Consider the following 10,000-nt stretch of genomic DNA (forward strand, 5'->3'; position numbering starts at 1 on the left):
CACACATGAGCTAACTTGGCTAACATCAGCAGTTCTGGTGACGTACATTACGTGACCTACATTAGCCGAGAACGGACAACCAAGGAACATCTCACAATAGACAACTTTTTATTCTCTGACATTCCCACAGTAAATGAATTAGAGTTCCTTCAGCTGCCTGATACTTTATACATAACTTAGTATCGACAGTACCCGTTTTAAATAACTGAAAGGGTGTAGAATATGTCCAAAATGTGTAATTGACTCAGATCATTCCTAATGTATCTAAAGCAGTGGTGTCAAACCTACAAACAGGTTTAATCCGGTCAGCAGCCTGCAAAATGAGTTTGCTAAGTGTAAAAATGAGCTGGATTTGTTTAATGAAAGAAACTGCTGTTCCAAATGTGTCCACTGGATGTCGCAACAGCAATTCAAGTGTAACCCATGTCACACATGACAGTTTAAAGATGACGTGTCAGCTGACTTTCAGCCCCCTCTGGATTGGCTGCCGCTATTCCACGGCAAAGAAGAAATCAGCGCAGGTGTAAGCAATCAGCTTCTCCTGTTGTGGTTGGCAGCAGATGGCGGCAGACCGATGCAGTAGCGACGCACAACATGAATTATCCACTCAACAGATAAATTAAATAAACAGTAAAATGCAAGTCTTAAGTCAACATGACCATGATCTTTGAAGTAGTTAGAATTCCGTGCAGCGCTCGCAATTGCTTGACAGCACGATGTGCACCCTGAACTCCATTGTAAAAAGGTGTGTTTCTACATTTGATGTTCTATTTTGTTTCATGCTTAAATCTACCATGTTCCATCCATCCATCCATTTATACCGCTTATTCCCTTCGGGGTCGCGGGGGCGCTGGAGCCTATCTCAGCTGCATTCGGGCGGAAGGCGGGCTACACCCTGGACAAGTCGCTTCCTCATCACAGGGCCAACACAGATAGACAGACAACATTCACACTCACATTCACACACTAGGGCCAATTTAGTGTTGCCAATCAACCTATCCCCAGGTGCATGTCTTTGGAGGCGGGAGGAAGCCGGAGTACCCGGAGGGAACCCACTCCACACAGAAAGATCCCGAGCGCAGGACCGAACCCAGGACCTTTGTATTGTGAGGCAGACGCACTAACCCCTCTACCACCGTGCTGCCCTCTACCATGTTCACATTGGTTAAATGTGTAGTTATGTTACCTTGATTTCAAATATGGTGTAATTTTGATAATTGTTTTGTTTATGATTGTAATATTTGAATGATGATAAATGAATGTGTTGCGGCAGTTACGGATGTCACCAATGGGACGGTTTGAAGAAACATCCGGTTTATTTTCCAGGCACGTCTTTAACGTTGAACTGCCAACATGAGAATGCTGAACAGGAAGTGCTTAAAGTTCAATGGCTTTGTAAATTCACTGAGACAAAGACCAAGTTCATTGTGTTCTTCATAAAGTTTTTTAAACTGCACCATTTTTTCCTCAGAATTTTCAACTAACTTGAAGTGTTTTACCAAGAGGATTGTTTGTACATTTTCAGAATGTGCCAGTTCTATTTTTGGCCAACGTAAAACAACAACAAAAATCTGAAGTTGTCTTTATTTTTAAGTTATTATGCCATGATTTTACCAGTTGGGTAAATAGATCTTCCTCCATGCGGCCCCTGAGCTAAAATGAGTTTCACACCTCTGATCTAAAGGATGTAAATGTTATCTATGATGTGCCTATTTATGCAGTAAATGCAGATGTAAATACCGCACTATTTATATATATATATGTATATTAAACCAACAAAAGGGGGTAATGACCAACAATCTCTTTATCATCAAAAAACGACAATGTGAATTGATAAGTGTTCAATGGGATTTTACAATTTTGTTTACATGGTTTGAGTGTTTTCCATGCTTGTGTTGACATTTCCTTCCCTTCTAATTCCTGATTACCGATATTGACGGATAAAAAGACACTTATATCGTGATACAGCCCGAACACTGACTACTTTAAATTATATAGAGTGTACTTTCTATTGAATTGCCCTTTGACGAAATCAAAAGAAATGTGAGATTCAGTAAGTAGGCCAATCCTTAACTTTTAGAAGAGTTTAAACAAAAACTTTTCACTGGTCATAAAGTGTCAGTGAGAGGACCCCAAGATGGAGGACAAACATTCCAATAATAGTTCCTTAGACATCAACAAAACACCTTTGTTAGTCACTTATTTTTTGGTTTTTTTGGTTTCTCCTGAGACAATACACTCCTCAAGTCTGCGTCCCTAACCAACTTATTACCTTAAGGCAGCCTGACTGTAATTAAGACTGGACAACGCACAACACACACACACACACACACCTCCCAAGGCTGCCGTTGTCAAGGAGAGAAGAGAAGAGGCTGTTTGAGGCAACAACGGCACAAGACGAGGAAGAAAGTGGGTACCCTGTGACAAGAAGGTGACTGCACCACAATCCTCTCAATTCCTCGTCTACGATAATTACGTACTAATTGCGAGCAGAGGGATCTTTAATAAATATTTCATCCGCTGCAGCATCATTACAGCCTTAATGTCGTTATTAATCTTCACCAGTAATTTGCACGTCGATGCGAGGGGGGCTGCATGGTGCCCCCCACTCCCACACCCACTCCCACACCCACTCACGTGCACACAGGGGGACAAGGTGAGGAGAGAAGCAGCAGGAGTACGAGAGTCATATCTCAAAGTCATTTCTTCAAAAAGAGTAAGGTTAGTCTGCTTCATGAACAGTTTGACATTGTGTAATATTCAACATGCATAAAACATGTTTATGAACAATTGTCTTCATTGAGTCAGCCATCAAAACACATTCAAGAGGAAGCAATCCAACAATAATTTCATCTGAATACCAACATGTATTCTCATAACAGAATGCTTAAAATTGTACTGACAGGATGTAAATTTCGGACTATAAGCCACTACTTTTTTCTACACTTTGATCCTTGTGGCTTATAAAACGTTGCAGCTAATACTTTTTTTTTTTTTTTGCTGACGGCCAAAAATAGAGATGTCCGATAATATCGGACTGTTGACAATATCGGCCGATAAATGCTTTAAAATGTAATATCGGAAATTATCGGTATCGGTTTTTAAATTATCGGTTTCAAAAAGTAAAATGTATGACTTTTTAAAACGCTGCTGTGTACACGAACGTAGGTAGAAGTATAGAGCCCTAAAAAACCTTAAAGGCACTGCCTTTGCGTGCCGGCTTAGACACACAATGTCTACGGCTTTTCACACACACAAGTGAATGCAATGCATACTTGGTCAACAGCCATACAGGTCACACTGAGGGTGACCGTATAAACAACTTTAACACTGTTACAAATATGCGCCACACTGTGAACCCACACCAAACAAGAATGACAAACACATTTCGGGAGAACATCCGCACCGTAACACAACATACAACATAAACACAACAAAACAAATACCCAGAACCCCTTGCAGCACTAACTTTTCCGAGACGCTACAATATACACCCCCTGCTACCTCCTACACACCCCCCCCCCACCCCAACCCCGCCCACCTCAACCTCCTCATGCTCTCTCAGGGAGAGCATGTCCCAAATTCCAAGCTGCTGTTTTGAGGCGTGTTAAAAAAAATAATGCACTTTGTGACTTCAATAATAAAAATGGCAGTGCCATGTTGGCATTTTTTCCATAACTTGAGTTGATTTATTGTCGAAAACTTTGTTACATTGTTTAATGCATCCAGCGGGGCATCACAACAAAACTGGGCATAATAATGCCTTAATTCCACGACTGTATATATCGGTAGATATCGGAATTGGTAATTAAGAGATGGACAATATCGGAATATCGGATATCGGCAAAAAAGGCATTATCGGACATCTCTAATGCTAACACGAGTGTCTGTGTTACTATTATTAATTTACAACAGCATTCTTTTTGTATTGTTTCAGTTTCACAAATTCCTCATTAAATTCACCAAAATATCACAGCGGAGTTACTGAGTCTGTTTAGCTGATTGGAGAGCTAGCTTCCACAGCTAGTGGGTCCATGACGATGACTTCTGTTTTGTTTGATCAGCCATTTTACTGCTGTGTTACAGGCACCATTAAGGTATGTTAATGGACATTTATAAAATATTTATGTGAAAAATATCTAATTTCACAACGTATATATCTGCAGCTCATAATGCGGTGCGGCTAATATATGGAAAAATATTTTTTTAGCAAAATTTAGTGGGTGTATATATCGGTGCGCTCTATAGTCCGGAAACAAATTTCATGCACATAGGTGTCTTAATGAGTCATTAATAAAAAATTGTACTGATAGTGTTGTCTTTTTTTTTTTTTTGCATGAATTCAAGTTCATTGTGTACTAGTGGTGGAACGCTCAGGGATGTGAGCACCCATTGGAAATAAAAGGAGAAAACTGACAAAAACAAGAGAAAAAATTTTATCGGCACAAATCCTGAAAAAACATTTCAATATCAAAACTAAATTTCCTGCAATTGGGTGAATTTGTACACAATATTTTACCTTTGGATTTATTCTCATCTACCAACCTCTTTTGGCTGTCTTTTTGGCACTTACTGTATATGTCCCATGTAATGTACCAGATGTTTTTGTTTTTTTTGGTAGATACATTACTAACATGATTATCATTACAAATGTCATATAAAATTCTGTAACATGCATGCAAAGAACACAGAAAACGTTTCGCATTTGGCAACTATATCCTGTGGCCACGCCCCCTCAGGTAATATACTTCTGGTGTTTACATCAGTCACATCAAAACTATACCTTCTCGATGGCGACTAATAAATACTCTAGAGCAGTGTTTTTCAACCACTGTGCCGCGCCAGTGTGCCGTGGGATACAGTCTGGTGTGCCGTGGGAGATGATGTAATTTCACCTATTTGGGTTAAAAATATTTTTTGCAAACCAGTAATTATAGTCTGCAAATGATGTGTTGTTGTTGAGTGTCGGTGCTGTCTAGAGCTCGGCAGAGTAACCATGTAATACTCTTCCATATCAGTAGGTGGCAGCCGGTGGCTAATTGCTTTGTAGATGTCGGAAACAGCGGGAGGCAGTGTGCAGGTAAAAAAGGTGTCTAATGCTTAAACCAAAAATAAACAAAAGGTGAGTGCCCCTAAGAAAAGGCATTGAAGCTTAGGGAAGGCTATGCAGAACAAAACTAAAACTGAACTGGCTATAAAGTAAACAAAAACAGAATGCTGGACGACAGCAAAGACTTCCTGTGGAGCAAAGACCGCATCCACAAAGTACATCCGAACATGACATGACAATCAACAATGTCCCCACAAAGAAGGATAAAAACAACTGAAATATTCTTGATTGCTAAAACAAAGTAGATGCGGGAAATATCGCTCAAAGGAAGGCATGAAACTGCTACAGGAAAATACCAAAAAAAGAGAAAAAGCCACCAAAATAGGAGCGCAAGACAAGAACTAAAACATGACACACAGGAAAACAGCAAAAAACTCCAAATAAGTCACGGCGTGACGTGACAGGTGGTGACAGTACACCTACTTTGAGACAAGAGCTAATATGATGCATGGTTGGTTATGCTTTAAAGTCATACCCAACAATTGCGACAACGACTTTTTACTGTCAACTGAGTTTCGTTGTTTAATGATTTCTGCTGGTGGTGTGCCTCCGGACTTTTTCAACGCAAAAAATGTGCTTTGGCTCAAAAAAGGTTGAAAAACACTGCCCTAGGGCTACAACTGGTTCGGAATTAACAGTCCTCGGATTGTAATCATCCAAATATGATGAGCAGCAAAGTGGACAGCCGTCAACGTTGTGTCTCGGAGAGAGAGAGAGAGCACAGGCGACAACAAGTAAGCTAGCAAGACGGTTAGCTAGCTAGCAAGCTCGTTTGGGTGTTACTGATGGTCTCCCTGTCAGGCAACATAGTGCAGAGTTTAGGCAAGGGGAACAGCGAGTACCTGCGGCTGAGGCCAGCGTGCAACACATTTTGTTTCAATCCTATTTTTAATGATATTTCATTAAAAAACGCAGAAGTGATATTTTTAAGTGAAAATTAATGTTTAAAAACACGTATTTCCGCATATTCGCGGAAATTTCACATGTTTGAACAGTTCACAAAATCTATGGTTTGAATTAGAGATGTCCGATAATATCGGACTGTCGATATTATCGGCTGATAAATGAGAGTATTACACGGTTACTCTGCCGAGCTCTAGACAGCACCGACACTCAACAACGGCACTTTATTTGCAGATTATAATTACTGGTTTGCATAAAATACTTTTAACTAAAGATGTCCGATATTATCGGACATCTGTAAATGCCGATATTACATTTACAGTAAAATGTAATATAGGAAATGATCGGTATCGGGTTGTTGTTTTTTATCGGTATCGGTTTTTTTTGGGTTTTATTTTATTAAATCAACATAAAAAAACAAGATACACTTACAATTAGTGCACCAACCCAAAAAACCTCCCTCCCCCATTTACACTCATTCACACAAAAGGGTTGTTTCTTTCTGTTATTAATATTCTGCTTCCTACATTATATATCAATATATATCAATACAGTCTGCAAGGGATACAGTCCGTAAGCACACATGATTGTGCGTGCTGCTGCTCCACTAATAGTACTAACCTTTGACAGTTAATTTTACTCATTTTCATTCATTACTAGTTTCTATGTAACTGTTTTTATATTGTTTTACTTTCTTTTTTATTCATGAAAATGTTTCCAATTTATTTCTCTTATTTCATTGTACTAATTTTTTTTTAAAGGACCTTATCTTCACCATACCTGGTTGTCCAAATTAGGCATAATAATGTGTTAATTCCACGACTGTATATATCGGTATCGGTTGATATTGGTATCGGTAATTAAAGAGTTGGACAATATCGGAATATTGGATATCGGCAAAAAGCCATTATCGGACATCCCTACTTTTAACCCAAATAGGTGAAACTACATAATCTCCCATGGCACACCAGACTGTATCTCACAGCACACCTGTGTGCCGCGGCACAGTGGTTGAAAAACACTGCCCTACTTTGCCAACGACCAGAACGACACTAGTCCATCCCTATTGTGTACTCTAAGTTGTTAGCTTGCAACTGAAAACCATTTTCAGAGTGGAGAAGCCCAAAAAAGAAAAAAAAGAACGTGCAAGCGGCCCTGATGTGTTTGCAGATCATGTTGTGCAAGACCTCTCTGTCTCCATGCTGTTTTAATACACTAAAAAGGCGTGACAGCGGCACCACGCTAAGCCTCGGGTGAATAGCAAATAGCATTAGCCTTTTTTTTTTTTTTTGTGCCGGTTGCAATATCCATCTGCGCCCGCGGCTATGCTAGCCGGCCGCTATCGGACTTATTCACAGGCATTCTCCACACTTCTTGTGCTTTTTAGGACAAAAAAAAAATTTCCAATCTTAGATAACCGAGCAAATTCGAGCCGGCGCGTGCGCGCAAATCCAAATCCGTGTTGGTTTTATCCAACGGTATATTTCCGGGCTTTATTTCAAACTTTTATGGGGATAGGTCATGACTGATTACCAGGAAAGTGATTATATGTTGATACGCCATGTATCCATTTATAGCTCGTGAGGCTGAGGGGCTGAGGCTAAAGTGCGGAATGCATCCATCAGGCGTTCATATTGTCCCGTCTCACCTACGCACGCACACGCGCACACACACACACACACACACACACACACACACACACACACACACACACACACACACACACACACACACACACAAACACACACACACAGGTTATCATTTTAAATGGGAACCAAGTTTTTGATCATCACTTGTGGGGACCACCCTTTCTACAGGTTGTGGAGGCATAAAAAAAATTAGGAAAAATGGCCACTGCCCACTAGGGATGACGTTTGATAAGAAATTATCGAGTTCGAGCCCATTATCGAATCCTCTTATCGAACCGATTCCTTATCGGTTCTCTTATCGAATCCAGATAGGATGTTGTATATGGAAAAAAACACAATATTTGGTTTAACAAAAGCTCACTTTTATTTTATAAGAAAAAAATAAAATAAAATAAATAAATAAATATTGACTGTTACCCCCCTAAAAAAATATATATATATATATTGACTGTTGTTACCCAAATTTTTCAGAAAAACAAATATATACAGTAACACAAAAACAACCTGTCTCTGTGATCACTATAGGTATATAAATAATAATATAGTGTTGAATAAAATCAGTCCCTTGGGCACAAAACTGAAAATAATACAGCTCTCCAAAAAGTGCACTTCTGCTGCTATTGGAACATACTAACTACACACACTATGACACTAAGAACACCACAGTCATCAATCAACAATTATTCCCCCCTTACATGAGAGCGAAGCCTGGCAATAATTGCATATTGCCTGTTCTGCCCTCACTATACGTGTTGAGGTTATACAGCTTGGCAGACAGCTAACAAACAATCCAAAGCAGATTAATCCATTTAGGCTCTTTATTGTTGTTGATCTTGCTTTGTCTTTTCCTATCTTTACTTTTGTCTTGCACTGGACTGTTTTTTTTGTTTTTTTTTAAACTGAAATACACACAATGACAAATGAATAAGCTATGTGATTTAATTAACATACTGAAATGTAATACACAATATGTAAATATTAGCTTCACACAAATATAGAGTACTATCATCAAACAAATACTTCTGAGTGTTGAAACTATTTCGATGGTGGAAATATACGACCGGCAGCCATTTTAAGTCCTCAAAACATCCATTGAAACTGTGCACAAAAATCGTTTTTCAATAAACATCTTAGTATCAAACTTAACCACTTTCCACCTTAATATTGAGTTACATAAACAAGTTAAACAGTTTACTTACAGACTAATCTTTTCCAAGGCTTGTAAGAGCTAGCACAACTTGTCTACTTCTCAATTGTCTCAACCCAGAAGTGCCCAAACTAATGACGCGTAGTATTTTCATATCGCCACAAGGTGTCAGTAAGAGTCAATCAATCAAATGGGCATAACATTGCAGGTCCCACAGGGCATTTCCTGTACGTGGGAAGGGATTCGTTCCCAGGGATTCGAATAAAGAACCAACTCTTTTTCTTTACTATAGTGGCCTCGATAACGGGAACCGGTTCTCAAAAAGGAATTCGAGTCCATGGAATCGGTTCTTTTCTTATCGAACAACCAGGAGAACCGATTTCGAACATCATCCCTACTGCCCAGTTAGCTCATACACGTCTTTAAATCTCTGGATTGATGAAGTAATGTGCTGATTATTCTTACTGGGGACCCTGGGGAAAAAGAGTTAATATGGTTCATGGGGACCAAATTTAAATCATTTTGCATAATTCACACAAATTTGTACGTGACTACTGAGGACCATTGAAAAAAAAAAAAAAGTTCAAATTAAATATGATATGATCCTCAGAATACAGCACTACAGCTGTCCTCTTATAGAAAGTTTTACCAGGTGGAAGTGATTAACTATACACGGAAGAAGTGTGAGCAGAGCAGCGAGTGCAGTACCAGCTGCAACCCGATGAGGGGGCTGCTGTGCAAATTTCTCACACTCAAACTAACCAGTAAACATGTTTTATGGGCCAAAGCTTAAAAATCACTTAGGCATCTTCAGAATGGATCTGACTATCTATTAAATAAGGTTTACCTTTAGGGGACCTGTTTTTTTGTCCCCATACCGTCAGAGGTCCCCTAAAGGTGACTGTGTAAACAGAGCGATATCCCCATTAAGTAAGCATTGCCAGAACACACACACACACACACACACACACACACACACACACACACACACACACACACACTCAGAGTGATGGCATTGCACCAAAAGAAAATAGAGCTGTGTGTACCATCCAATTACACGTCAGGGGTGAATAATGGCCTCAATAATATATTCACATTGCCGCCGCCGATCAATTTTTAATCAAGCTGAGAAATATGGAGGAAGCCGCAATGACCCGCCAGGAACTCTCCCATAATACTTCACCAGAGGGC

General features: G+C 39.6%; 1 long non-coding RNA gene across 1 annotated transcript in view; it reads right to left on the reverse strand.

The window, feature by feature from the left end:
* LOC133657786 (uncharacterized) overlaps window positions 1-10,000 on the reverse strand; it is a 313,085-nt gene that overhangs the window by 134,130 nt on the left and 168,955 nt on the right. The gene's annotated exons all lie outside the window — the stretch shown is intronic.

This window comes from Entelurus aequoreus, linkage group LG09 (genome assembly GCF_033978785.1).
Source record: "Entelurus aequoreus isolate RoL-2023_Sb linkage group LG09, RoL_Eaeq_v1.1, whole genome shotgun sequence".
Lineage (NCBI taxonomy): Eukaryota > Metazoa > Chordata > Actinopteri > Syngnathiformes > Syngnathidae > Entelurus > Entelurus aequoreus.